This window comes from Bos mutus, chromosome 5, assembly GCF_027580195.1.
Source record: "Bos mutus isolate GX-2022 chromosome 5, NWIPB_WYAK_1.1, whole genome shotgun sequence".
Lineage (NCBI taxonomy): Eukaryota > Metazoa > Chordata > Mammalia > Artiodactyla > Bovidae > Bos > Bos mutus.
In genome coordinates this window covers 75,572,074-75,586,488 of record NC_091621.1, presented here as the reverse complement: position 1 = coordinate 75,586,488, position 14,415 = coordinate 75,572,074, and the positions used below count along the sequence as shown (strand labels likewise).

Here is a 14,415-nt window from a genome sequence, read left to right as displayed (position 1 = left end):
GTTCACAAAGTATGATCAGTCATCAATAAAATCTGAAATATAGTCTTTCCTGGAAGTATCCGGAATATGATCCAGGCTGTGTCAGTAAAGAAGACATTAGAAACTTTTGAGGAACTTGATAACTGTCCAAGTGATTACATTAGTGCTGATGGTGGAAAGGTTTCTTGGGTAGCACTGGAGAACATAGCTTTGGAACTACTAGGAAAAGAAGACTGGTAAAAATAGTAATTCCCAAGGGAGGAGACACTTGGTTCAGGGCACTGGTCTTGTTTAACTTACCCATAAATCCTAAGATTCCTGTGGTTAAAAGGAGAAGGAAACAGAAGATTCCAAGAATCACTACGGTGAAAAACCAAGGAAATGGAACTGAAGACCCTATCCAGAGGGAAAAAAAAAAAGAGGCTGAGATCAACAGAGTAAAGATTAAGTTACAGAGCAGGGTTTAGAGGCAGATTGTTCCATAAATTCAAAACCCTAACTCTTGAATGTCTTCAAACTTGGAATTATAAATTGAAATGGATAATGAACAATTTGAAAGAAATGAGAGTTATTCTGTTCTGTTAATATAGATCTCTTAGGAAAGTCACTTACTCTAACTTTATCAAAATAATCCTCTGATTCATCTCTATGATTTATGAATACAAAGTAAATATCAAATACAGGTATTTGGTTTTTGGAGTGCAAACATACTTCTAAATCATATCTGTATGAGTCAATTTTATTGACCCATGATCAGAGTATATTTATAATTTTGTAAATATTGTGTGCTTCCATGCATACAAAGTATATATATATATATATATATAAAATATATAAATACCCATCATTTCCTTATTGGAACTTTGCTATAGTTTCAGCAGTAGAAGAAATTATAACTCCAAATATGTATCAAATAATATTAATCATGAATTATTTCTTGAAACTTCATAGAACAAGTGGATAATGACATCAGGAGAGTCACAATTGTTTCCAAACAAGTTGAAAAGAATGAATTTTGCCACTTGATTGCTCAGTTACGAATTTATGTATATAGCACCCAGACTACAATAATTAACTGCAATATGATAAATATGGACATTTCATTTGCAATACTACATTTTTTGTTTAGGTTATAGGATATAGTTTAAGCAACCCCGTGAAACTGGGCAGGCTTAGTAATTTGGTACCATGGTAAACTGAGCAATTGGAGAAGATGTAAGTTAGGTCTGGCTCCCCTGGTGGGTCGGTGGTAAAGAATCAACCTGCCAAGCAGGAGATGCAGTTTTGATTCCTGGATTGGGACGGTTTCCTAGAGAAGGAAACGGCAGCCCACTCTACTACTCTTGCCTGGGAAATCCCATGGACAGGGGAACTTGGTGGGCTACAGTCCATGGGCTCGCAAAAGAGTCTTACATGACTTAGTCACTAAACAACAACAAGCTAGGCCTCTACATAAACTTTACCTTTTTCTTCAGGTGATTTAGTTCTTGTTATCTTTGTCTGGTTGGACTGTGAAGTGACTGTTTTCACTTCTGTGTAAATTAGCTGCTCTTTTGTCTCTGGAGATTAAAATAGAAACCTTTTAATAGTCACATTATTTCTCATAAAGCATGTAGGTTATAAATATGTTTGAACAGAGTTGACAAAGTTTTTTTTTTTTCCCCAAATAAAGGAGATTTACGTAATTTGTTTCTTCTTACTATGTAAAGTCCACTAGGTAAATCTTTTAAATGACAAAATCTTGAGAATGAGTTAGACATAATGTGTCATATGCTAAATTAAAATTAAATTCCTTATAAAAATTATTTACCAAGGGAACGAATAATATCACAATTCAGTAGGAATTGGGAGAAAAAAACACTCACTTTCTTTTTGCGCTGGCTTTTTGGAAGGAATGTGTTTCACCGTTGCATATGTTGCATGTTTTCCACTCATCTCTAAAAAATTGTAATAGCAATTCTAAGACATATAAATCTAAGTTTTCAGGTTTTATCTTTCTGGGTTCTTTGTGTATTACTGACATCATTATTTCATGCCATTTAATTACTGATGCATGATTTTACTTTTGCAATTTTCTTTTAAGAAAGATTTTTGTCTCAGGTTATTTTCTTTCCCATTCTTAAAATTATCAGTTAACATCTCTTTAGATATCATTTCACCTTTTACCTGGAGTTCTCTAAATGTGATATATACTTTAACTTTAAAAGGGTAACAGTGCTATGATAGATGAAATATTCATACTATACTTAAAAACTCTATCCAGAAAAATGCCAATATAATTTTTATGAGTCATTTTGTATTGTAAAGATAGTGTTACATAATGTATTCTAAAATTTCTGTCTTTAGTTCTTCTGATATTTTTCTATCTTTTTATCTTCATTCTTTTTTCATGATTAAAGACAGTTTACCTCCCATTATCTCTGAAAGATCCTCTTCCAACAAGTTGTTAAAAATGAAAGCCCTACAAAAGTGATCCAAATTGGTTTATTTGTAATTAAGTAATCCTGTAGGGTGTCTGGCATTATGTCCATAATATTTGAACATATAGGTTAAAAGCAATTTACTTCAAATAGTTTAAATATAATTTTGATAATAACAATATTCTATATAATAGAATTCTGATAAACAAATTGAAAATTCTTATGTTCACTAGTTTGCCAGCATGTCACCAAATAAAATACTTTTCATATATTTTCATTTCCTCAGAGAAGTACGCTCCATTGTTATTTTTTATAATATGATTAAAATATATAGACCTCTGTGTTCATAATATTCACTTATAGCATTTAAAGTTTCCTAAAGATAACTTCTCATAAGACAACACAATTGTACAGAAATAGATTTATAATGCTTTTAAAAATTCTTTACCAGATTTGGAATATATGAGGAATATGGAAGCTATATCACATATATAAGAAAATTCTGGATGTAGGTATGAAATAGAGATACACAGTGTTATACAGACAAGAACAATTAATCACTGATTAAATAATTATTTTATTGCTCACATCCTGCCTTCATTGATGTGATCATTTGGTCTGTCCACTCAGTTAATCCAAGAGATATATTGAAATATTGACTAACAACACTATTGGTTGTATTCAATGGCAAACCATGAAAAAATATAAGGTAATTTACCTTGTAAAGTAATTTTAAAATCTGAATGATTTAGCTCTTTTTCTTACAATACTAAATTTACTTAATTACTTTTTAAAATCTCTATTCTTTGTGCTCCGTATATACAATCAAGTGGCACTGGTTATAATGATATATGCTGAGAGCAACAGCTATAGGTATAGTTGGTGATACCTGTGTTAGTTTGGCGATTTCTGCTGAAGTCTAGTCCAAAGAGAAAAGGTAAACCCCAGTGGGCGAATGGCACAGATGCGTGAGCTGGACTCAGGATGGCTCTTCTGTCTGATTTACTTCACTCGGTATGAGTTTCTAGGTCCAATCAGCTGTACTCCAATATAAAATAAAAAGTAAAAAAAAAAAAAAAAAAAAGATGGTTCTTCCTGGGATCTAAATATGACTGGTTCTTGCTCCAAAGGAGCTTCAGTATTTGCCAGCTCCTTGCAAAGATGTAAGAAAGCAGCTCATATTTGAACTTCAGGCTTTACCATTTGCTTTTTTTGTTTTACAGAGGAAGGTCGTATTTTAACAGCGCAGATGACTGAGAAAAATAATTTAAAGGGCCATACCCACTTTGCACAGAATCCAAACACTGCATGTTTAAAAAAAAAGCGAGGCGGGGGGGGGGGGTGTGGTCATCAACACCACTATGACCACCATCAAATGCTAGGATTCTAAATATAATCCCTATATCAAACACTAGTTTGGGCTTCAGACACTAGTTTGGGCTTTAAATAGCAACTGTACATAATGATATATTTAAATTCATCTTCTAAACTACAGTAGTGTTAACTCAGTGAAAATATATGAATGCTAATAGTCCATCTCTCTTCACATTATTCTGAAGGGGATTTTGAATAATACATTTTAAGATGTTAAGATTTATTAGCTGAAGAGCCAGTCAAACCCTGGTTCTCTTAAAATATACCTAAATTCAATTGCTTTATTTTTTGAAACATTTTTTCCAGCACAAGAATTTTTTACAGTCTACTTTTCAGTTCATTCCAATACAAGTATACTCTATAATCTCTAAATACACTTTCTACATATAAGCTTCAGGTTTTAAGATTTTTTATTTCATTCCCCTTCAGTCTGTACTCTAATAATGAATAGAAATATATTGGCTTACCCTCTTAAGTAAGTAGGTTATTCGATCAGTCCTGTCTGACTGTTTGCAAGTCCATGGACTGCAGCCTGCCAGGCTCCTCTGTCTATGGAATTCTCCAGGCAAGAATACTAGATTGGGTTGCCATTCCCTTCTCCAAGGGATCTTCCCAACCTGGAGATCAAACTCTGGTCTCCTGCATTGCAGGCAGATTCTTTACTGTCTGATAAACCTTACCCTCTTAGTGGTAAAGAATCCACTTGTGAATGCAGGAAGACACAAGAGATGTGGGTTTGATCTTCCCTGAATTGGGAAGATGCCCTGGAGAAGGAAATGGCAACCACTCCAGTATTCTTGCCTGTGAAATTCCATGGACAGAGGAGCCTGGCAGGCCACAGTCTATGGGGTTACAAAGAGTTGGATGTGACTGAGCACACACACACACACACACACACACACACACACACATATACACCCTCTTAGTAGTCTAAAGTAGCAGTTCCAATAGTGTAATGAATAACAATGGTAATGCAGTTTATGTATATGGGTTTTAACTCAGTAGAAAAAGACAGTTTTATCTGTTTTCACCGTTCAATAATTATAAAAAGCACAATAAGAAATGTATTTCAATTGTGGATTTCATTCATAAAAAAAAAAAAAACACATTTGGGAGTGGTGCATTTGTAAGAGTTTTCCATTAAGTTCTAGTATGGAGAATTGATGACAAAAGGAAAACCTATTTTGATATAAAAATAATTTGTTACCAAATTTTCAAACAGAATGAGTGTAATAAAAAAGTAACTCTATGTAGGCTGTAAAAGAGGAATGTTACTTATGTTCTGATTAAATGTTCTTTTGGGCCTTGTAGTAGTCCCTTCTTATTTTTGTCTTGCTCTCTTCAACTGCTCTGTGTGTGTTCGTTGCTCCATCCTGTCTGACTCTTTGCAACCCAATGAACTGTAGCTTGCCAGGCTCCTCTGTCCATGGGATTTCCCAGGCAATAATATTGGAGTGGGTTGCCATTTCCTACTTAACTGCAATGCTGCTGCTGCTGCTAAGTCACTTCAGTCGTGTCTGACTCTGTGCGACCCCATAGATGGCAGCCCACCAGGCTCCCCTGTCCCTGGGATTCTCCAGGCAAGAACACTGGAGTGGGTTGCCATTTCCTTCTCCAATGTGTGAAAGTGAAAAGTGAAAGTGAAGTTGCTCAGTCGTATCCTACTCTTAGCGACCTCATGGACTGCGGCCCACCAGCCTCCTCCGTCAATGGGATTTTCCAGGCAAGAGTGCTGGAGTGGGGTGCCATTGCCTTCTCCGATAGACTTCATCTAAAACAACCACCTGGTAAGCTCAACACTCAACACCATGTAATTAGAACCTGAAAACATTTGCTTAGGCCTTAGCTTCTCAAATTAGCAAGTCCACTGAATATTTCCACTTCTTCCTGATCACTAGTTTCTCCACTTAATCAAAAACTCAATTCTCTCACCCACTTCTTGATAATTTTTCTTTATAATATTATACCTCTCTACAGAAATTTCTTTCTGCATGATATAATGTGCCCATTATTTCTAAATGTCACTAATTCTTTAATCTTCCACATTTAACATAGTTCTCATAACCTTTACTATGATTATGCTTCACCTTACAAATTGGTTTCTCCAAATTTAAAAATTAATTTACCTAGATTACTGAATATTTTACAGCACTGTGCTAAGCACTTTGCAGATATTACCTTATTTAATCCTGAAAGAATTTGAAATTTATTAAAAATAAATATCAAGTTTTTTTTACAAGGTGATAATACAACCTAACAGGTATTGTTAACTTTTTGTTGGCTTTTCTTTTGTCTTAATTTCAAGAACATACTCATGTAGATAAACACAAACACATCCATAGCTGATGAACACTGAACAGTCTGTTATTTCATATAAGCCTCAGTCTTTAGTTAGCACCAAAAGAAACAAACTCAAAGAACTCTAAATTTCAAAATACGGAAAAGAGGATGATATTAAAAAAATGTTAGCATTGGAAACCTAGTATTTGCCATTTACAAAGTATACTTCTTAAAAATAATCTTGGTGATATCAGATTTTTCAAAATATTATGTATGCTCTATTTCTCCTATTACAAAAATTAAAAATCAATATGTATTTTCTTTCTTTATACACAGAGCACATTGGAAGTTTATTTTGCTTTCTGTTGTGGTATTTTAATAATATGAGCTAACAGGTCACAGTTATTAGTATTCAGAAATACTTTTACCATGTAAGCACAGTTCAAGCCAAAATTTAACAAGACAATAATGCTCAAAAATATTTAAATATTAGTCAGAGCCCCTGTTTGAGTTTCATGAGCCTTACAGAAATTCCCATTGGCAATCTATTTTACATATGGTAATGTAAGTTTCCATGTTACTCTTTCCATACATCTCACCCTCTCCTCCCCTCTCCCCATGTCCATAAGTCTATTCTCTATGTTTATTTCTCCATTGCTGCCCTGTAAATAATTCTTCAGGGAGATGGGAGGGAGGTTCAAAAGGGAGGGGATATATGTATACCTATGGCTGATTCATGTTGAGGTTTGACAGAAAACAACAAAATTCTGTAAAGTAATTATCGTTCAATAAAAAAATAAGTAAATAAATTAAAAAGCTAAAAAATACTTAAACATTAGTAAAAGAGAAACATTTTGGGGGATTTCATCACTTCTTCCATTAATGTGCTTTTCAAATTTTTTATTTTTGCTTTTTTCATTTTTCTCAAAAAATTTTATTCTGTATTGGAGTAAGCTAACAGTATTGTGATCGTTTCAGGTGATGGCAAAGGGACTCAGCCATAAACATACATGTATCCATTCTCCCCCAAACTCCGCTCCCATCCAGGATGCCACATAAGTTCCCTGTGCTATATGGTAGGTCCCTGTTAGTTATCCACTTTAAATAGAGCAGTGTGTACATGCCCATCTGAAACTCCCTATCTATCCTTTCCCCACATCTTTTCTCCTCCTCCTGAAAACATAGTTCTCTAAGTCTGAGAATCTGTTTCTGCTTTGTAAATAAGTTCATTGGTATCATTTCTTTTTAGCTTCAGCATATAAGGAGTGTTATATGATAATTCTCCTTCTCTGTCTGACTTACTTTACTCAGTATATTGACTGATTTTTAAGTTCATCCATGTTGCTGCAGGGACAAGAAGGCCTGACATGCTGCAGTCCATGAGGTCAGACACGACTGACTGATAGAACAATAGCACCATGTTGCTGCAAATGGCATTATTTCAATTTAGGATACAACACGACATTCAGTCATAATGTTTTGTTTGTTCTGTAACACTTCCAGTCTTTTCTTGCGGCCAGATTTCATGTCAAATGCCCCTTAAGTTTGCTCTTCTGATGTTTTTCTCTTGTTGAGACTGGAAATGTGGGATTTTCAGAAAAACTACCACAAAGGTGAACTAACCTAAATCATCAGGTCTTATCAGGTATAACATTTATCCACAAGGTATGGATAAGGTGATAAGATAAGGTGATCTTAACCTTATCACTTGGTTAATTTGTGTTTGTCAGGTTTTCCCACTGTGAAGTTATCATTTTCTTTTTTCCAAGCTCTGTTCTATGGAAGAAAGCAAGTCACCAAAGCCAGTCTACCCTCAGTCAGAGTTAAACTACACCTCCTGGGCAGAAGAATGTCTGAAAATTTTCTGTAAAGATTTGTCTTTTCTCTCCCATTTATTTAATTATTCAATCACTTATTTTTAATAGCATGGGCTCACTGATATGAATTTTATTCTTGGGTTTATAATGCAATACTACTTTATTACTTTTGTTGCATAAATTGTTCCACTTTTGCCTCTTGGGAGATCTTTTAGGTAGCTCCTCTGTGCCTTTGACCTACCCTAATCTTTTTATTTTTGAGCACTTTCTACTTTCTGTCACTGTAAGATACTCTCAGCTTATATATTTTCTCTGTGCTAACTTTAGAATCAGTCATTTCTCCAAAGAGCTCTAGTTCCTTTTACTGATGAATAACATTTAAAAACCAAGATCTGGGTACTGGGTATGTTTGCTGCTTTGGGGGTTTCACTGCTTCTAACTTTTTAAGTGGACAGAGCTAGGCATTGTATTAACCCATGTATACACACGTATGTGCATCTGTTTGTATATGTCTTCATCTGTATGTACATTGGGTGAAACATGAGTTCAAACAGATGTTGCTGACTCTAATCTAGTGGCACAGTATTTAGTCTAACCTACCTTTTCTGCTTGGTCTGTAACTTGCTTTTCAGAAAGTGTGAAATCTGTCTCCTACCAACTTCCATCTGTACACATAAATCCATTTCAGAAGTGTTAACCCATCTATCATGAGAAACAAATTGACCAACTAGATCACTATCCTTTTGCTTCTAACTTTATCATTTCTGACCAAAATGCCATTTTCCAAACCCACTTAAGTCAGCTCCTATTTTTCCCAACACCTTCAGTGAGATTGTTTCATGTATTTGTATTATAGTTAGATTCATTTGTTGTGATTTGCATCTCATTCTGGGATCCCTTGATATCTTGATGAATTTTTGTTTATTTTAGTCTACATCAAAATTCACTCTGTGATATACAGTTCTATGGACTTTGACAAATGCATAGAGTCATGTATCTGCTTCCCCGGGAAGCAGTTGCTTTACAATGTTGTGTTAGTTTCTACTATACAGCAAAATGAATCAGCTATTCAGTTCAGTTCAGTTGTTCAGCTGTGTCCAACTCTTTGTGACCCCATGAACCGCAGCACAGCAGGCCTCCCTATCAACAACTCCTAGAGTTTACCTAAACTTATGTCCATCGAGTCAGTGATGCCATCCAGCCATCTCATCCTCTGTCATTCCCTTCTCCTCCTGCTCCTAATCCCTCCCAGCATCAGGGTCTTTTCCAATGAGTCAACTCTTTGCATGAGGTGGCCAAAGTATTGGAGTTTAGCTTCAGCATCAGTCCTTCCAATGAACGCCCAGGACTGATCTGCTTTAGGATGGACTGGTTGGATCTCCTTGCAGTCCAAGGGACTCTCAAGAGTCTTCTTCAGCACCACAGTTCAAAGCATCAATTCTTCAGCATTCAGCTTTCTTCACAGTCCAAATGTCACATCCATACAGGACCACTGGAAAAACCATAGCCTTGACTAGATGGACTTTTGTTGGCAAAGTAGTATTTCTGCTTTTGAATATGCTATCTAGGTTGGTAATAACTTTCCTTCCAAGGAGTAAGGGTCTTTTAATTTCATGGCTGCAATCACCATCTGCAGTGATTTTGGAGCCCCCCAAAGTAAAATCTGACACTGTTTCCACTGTTTCCCCATCTATTTCCCATGAAGTGATGGGACCAGATGCCATGATCTTAGTTTTCTGAATTTGTACACAAATCCCCTCTTGTTTGAATTTCTTTCCCATTCAGGTCACCACAGAGCACTGAGCAGAGTTCTCTGTGCTATACAGTTGGTTCTCATTAGTTATCTATTTTATACATAGTATCAATAGTTTAAATATGTCAATCCCAATCTCCAATTCCTCTCACTCCCCTTCCCCCCTTGATAATTATACACTTATTCTCTACATCTGTCTCTCTACTTTTGCTTTGCAAATAAGGTCGCCTATACCTGAATCATTCTTTTCAATAACTACTTTCCCACTTTGAAAATTACCCTGCTGTACATGGGCTATAGTAATCATTCAATTTCAATTAAATTATCTTCTTATCAGCAGGGTTGAGAGTCTGGAAATTGTGATTTTTTTTTTCTCCTTAACCACCACTATAAAATTTTGCTTTCCTTCTCCAAGGGTATGTTTTTTTATTAATTGACCCATAATCTGACCCATAATCTGACCTATAATTTGACCTATAATCTTTTTTATCTTATGCTGCTGCTGCTGCTAAGTTGCTTCAGTCATGTCCGACTCTGTGAGACCGCTTAGATGGCAGCCTGCGAGGCTCTGCCATCTCTGGAATTCTCCAGGCAAGAACACTGGGAAGGTTGCCATTTCGTTCTCCAATGCATGAAAGTGAAAAGCGAAAGTGAAATCAGTCAGTCATGTCTGACTCTTTGCAACCCCATGGACTGCAGCCCACCAGGCTACTCCGTCCATGGGATTTTCCAGGCAAGAGTACTGAAGTGGGGTGCCATTTGCCTTCTCCGTTTATCTTATGGGCCTCTGCCAATATCTGCATGACAATTGATTAGTTTATAAAGCAGAATCCATTTTTCATGGTACAATCAAGTGGTAGGTGACAATCTAAGACACACTGGTTGATCATCTGAGGGTGTTAATAGATAACCATCTTAACTATATGAATATCTAAGACAGCAATTTTGAAGCTATTTCCCCATTGTCTTTTTTTGCAAAGTGGTGAAAATTGTAGGATTGTGTGGTACAGTTTTCAAATAAACTCTAAAACATCCTCAGCAATTTCTTTAAAAAGTTAGAATAATAGTAGCAACAAAAAATTAGAAAATAAAAAATTGTACTGTATGTGTGTGTGTGTGTTAGTCAGTCAGTCACATCCAACTCTTATGACCCCTTGGACTGTAGTCCACTAGGCTCCTCTGTCCTTGGGATTCTCCAGGCAAGAATATTGGAGTAGGTTGCCATTCCCTTCTCCATTGTTCTGTATATTCAGAAAGAAATGTACCATTACTCTCTTACATATTTATTGGTAATCCTTTTCATAATTTCAGATAAACTATCCTTGGTTATTGACGTCTTTAAAACAAAACATTATGTGTATATATAGGAGAATTTCACTGTTTTCTAGGTTATTTCCTGGACTAACAATGGAAAATTATACCTCATTTTTTCTTAATAATGACATTAAATTAAACCTAAAGAACAACTGTCCTTTGGATGCAATCAATATGTAAAGTACCTCTAATAATGTGTGTTGTGAAATATATGAATTTGCTTTTTCTTCTTTCCCATATGCCTTTTTTTTCTCGAAAGCAACTGTTCTTTTTAGGAATTAACCCCCCCCCCCTTCAATTTCACAGGCAGATTCTTTACCATCTGAGCCACCAGGGAAGCTGAAGATTACTGAAGTTGTAGCCTCTCTCTTCTCCAAGGGATCTTATACAGTTATAAATATTTGTTATACAATATTTCATTACATGTTTATAATATATATCACTTGTACTGTTTTCCATATCTTGGCCATTAATGTTCATAAACAATGCTACAATGAACATAATAGTAAAGATATCTGTTCATATTCCTGTTTTCATTTCCTTTGGTTATATATCCAGAAGTGGAATTTCTGGATCATATGGCAGTTCTATTTTTAATATTTTGAGAAATCTCCATACTGTTTTCCATAGTGCCACATCCATTTTTATTCCCACCAACAGTGCAAAAGGTTTTCCTTTTCTCCTTTCTTCACTAATACCTCTTACTCTTGTCTTTTTGATGTTAGCCATTCCAACAGTGGTGAGATATTATCTTATTGTGGTTTTGATTTAAATTTCCCTGATTATTAGTGATACTGAGTACCTTTCCATGTTGGTCATCTGCATGTCTTTGGAAAAATGTCTGTTCGGTTTTTCTGACCATTTAAAAAAATTGGATTTTATTTTTGGTATTGAGTTGTATGAGTTCCTTATGTATTTTGGATATTGTGTATGTGTTTGTTCAATCACTCAGTTGTATCTGACTCTCTGTGACTCCTCGGACTGTAGCTCACCAGGTTTCTCTGTCCATGAGATTTTCTAGGCAAGAATACTGGAGTGGGTTGCCATGTCCTCATCCAGGGGATTCTTTCTGACCCAAGGATCAAACCAAAGTGTCTTGTGTCTCCTGCATCAGCAGGCAGATTCTTAATCACTGCACCACCTGGGAAATCTATTTTGGATATTAACTTTTATCAGATATATGATTTGCAAGTGTTTTCTACTATTTTGAGGTTTTTCTTTTCATTTTGTTGGTATTTTCATTTGCCCTGATATGCAGAAACTCTTTTAGTTAGATGTAGTCTTTTTAATTCAGTAAATTTACCTATACTAACATATGCCTGTGTCATAAAGAAGATTTCAATAAGGTGATTATATTGGATGTATAATATTCATTATATTAATAGGGAATTGACCAATCCTTAGTTTATGGACATATATTTTTTAATATTTATGGTTCTCAAATATAATACTGTCATGAGTGTTCTTTAAGAAAATTTGTTCACAACATGAATTTTTTAATGTCAAATCACTCTTTGATTTTATTTCCCTATATCTATTAGAATTTCTTTTAAAACATGATAAATAAATATGCAATATAATATGAGGCCTAATAATTATCCACAGTCCATTTGCCTGTGATCACCAGTGTCAATAATTTTCTATATTCATTTGAATTAAACATATTTGCATATATTGTTTCTTCTTGTTTTTTATTCTTCTTTTTATATTGTTCCCCCTCATTTTCCTTCCTTTTTCCCTTTTTTATATGCCATTATAAGTGCCCACTACTGTTCTATTTGGTTTTTGCTCCTAAACATAACAAAACTTATTAGAACCTTCCTTCTAACTATTCTTTAAAGTGTTCTGTCTTTGAAACACATGGATATATAACCACCCAAGTGGAGAGGTGGTTAATCATATCACAGGGCTATAGTACAATAAAATTTACTTCATGCTAATATAATAGAACTACCCAAGAATAGGATACTGTGTATGTCCATATAATATTTTCATATTGGCTTATAAGTGATATTCACACATTAATGATTAATACTTTTTATTTTTTCCAACTTATCTGAATCCTGACCCAAAGCAACATAATCATATTTTTAAATTTAGAGTTAGAAAGTAAACAAAATAAAATTGAATTACAATATAGGCAGAAAGTCAGTGTAGAATATTTTTTATGAAGTCTCTGCTTTCTCCATCCCTGGCTTTACTGAGATCTTTGAAGAGTAAGGTTATAATATTCTTTTTAGTCAACCAATCTTGTGTTTTCATACATTAAACGATAAAATGTGGTCTATTTTAGGATTACTTGTAAAACCATTTGATCTGAACTGGACACAGGAGGATGGGAAACATGACCACTGCCTGTATCTGAGGTATCTTGTGTGGTTTCAACCAGACTTGAACATACATTGGTTTCTATGAGGTTATAAACCCAATGAGAAAAATCTTATGTCTATTTTTGTTTGTGTACATTATCTATTTATTCCCACTGCAAATATTGAACTTTTTTTCAGTTGAGCAGTGAAGAGTAAAAGGTTGATTTCGGTGGTTAACCCAACCATATTTATATGAATAGAATTTGCTTTTCCTTTGAAACAAAGTTGGGTGGGGGTAGTATCAAAAAACTTTAAGCCAATCTGTCACTATGTGGACGTGCAGATTTTATTTTGTGATTTCCATCTTCAAGTGCCATTTTATATAGGCAGTCGTTTAAATCTACCTTTAACGAATAGATGTTATTTCCAGTGTTACTCCTTTTTCTAATTAGTTTCCTTATATTTGTATCTTCCCTTACTTCATACTCAAGTTTCATGAAACATTTCACTCTAGAATACTCAGTTGTGTTATTTATGGTAGTGGCTTTTCCTAATTAATTTCTGGAGCGATGGACTATTACCTAAACAAACCAGATGATACTTAAAGGCTTGTTGTATATAGTTTGGAGAAGGCAATGGCACCCCACTCTAGTTCTCTTGCCTGGAAAATCCCATGGACGGAGGAGCCTGGTAGGCTGCAGTCCATGGGGTCGCTAAGAGTCGGACGCGACTGAGCGACTTCACTTTAACTTTTCACTTTCATGCATTGGAGAAGGAAATGGCAACCTACTCCAGTGTTCTTGTCTGGAGAATCCCAGGGACGGGGGAGCCTGGTGGGCTGCCGTCTCTGGGGTCGCACAGAGTTGGACATGACTGAAGCGACTTAGCAGTAGCAGCAGCAGTATATAGTTTAGTTAAGTAGGGATGACTTTATTTCTGTATATCTATTAGAAAATATCCAGTTATAGATTCACATTTCCTCTGCGGTTTTTTTGCCAAATTTAGTTAGTTTCATACAACTGTAAGTAGCTGCCCCACCTGAGACTATGTCTGATCTTCTCATCAACTCTAGGAAGAAAGTGGAAGAGATAACTCTTCATTCACCTGCCAACATCTTTGTAAGCTCTTCTTCACACTTGGGATAAATAAATAATCCAAAAGGCTCTAGA

The 14,415-nt window shown here is 35.2% G+C and overlaps 1 long non-coding RNA gene across 1 annotated transcript; it reads right to left on the bottom strand.

Moving 5' to 3' along the window:
* Positions 1 to 279: 279 nt before the first annotated feature.
* Positions 280 to 3,568, bottom strand: LOC138987843 (uncharacterized). Its single transcript, XR_011464131.1, has 4 exons — positions 3,289 to 3,568; positions 1,845 to 1,916; positions 1,443 to 1,538; positions 280 to 375 (listed from the first exon to the last, which is right to left on the bottom strand). It is a non-coding gene; the product is annotated as an uncharacterized lncRNA (long non-coding RNA).
* Positions 3,569 to 14,415: the final 10,847 nt, after the last annotated feature.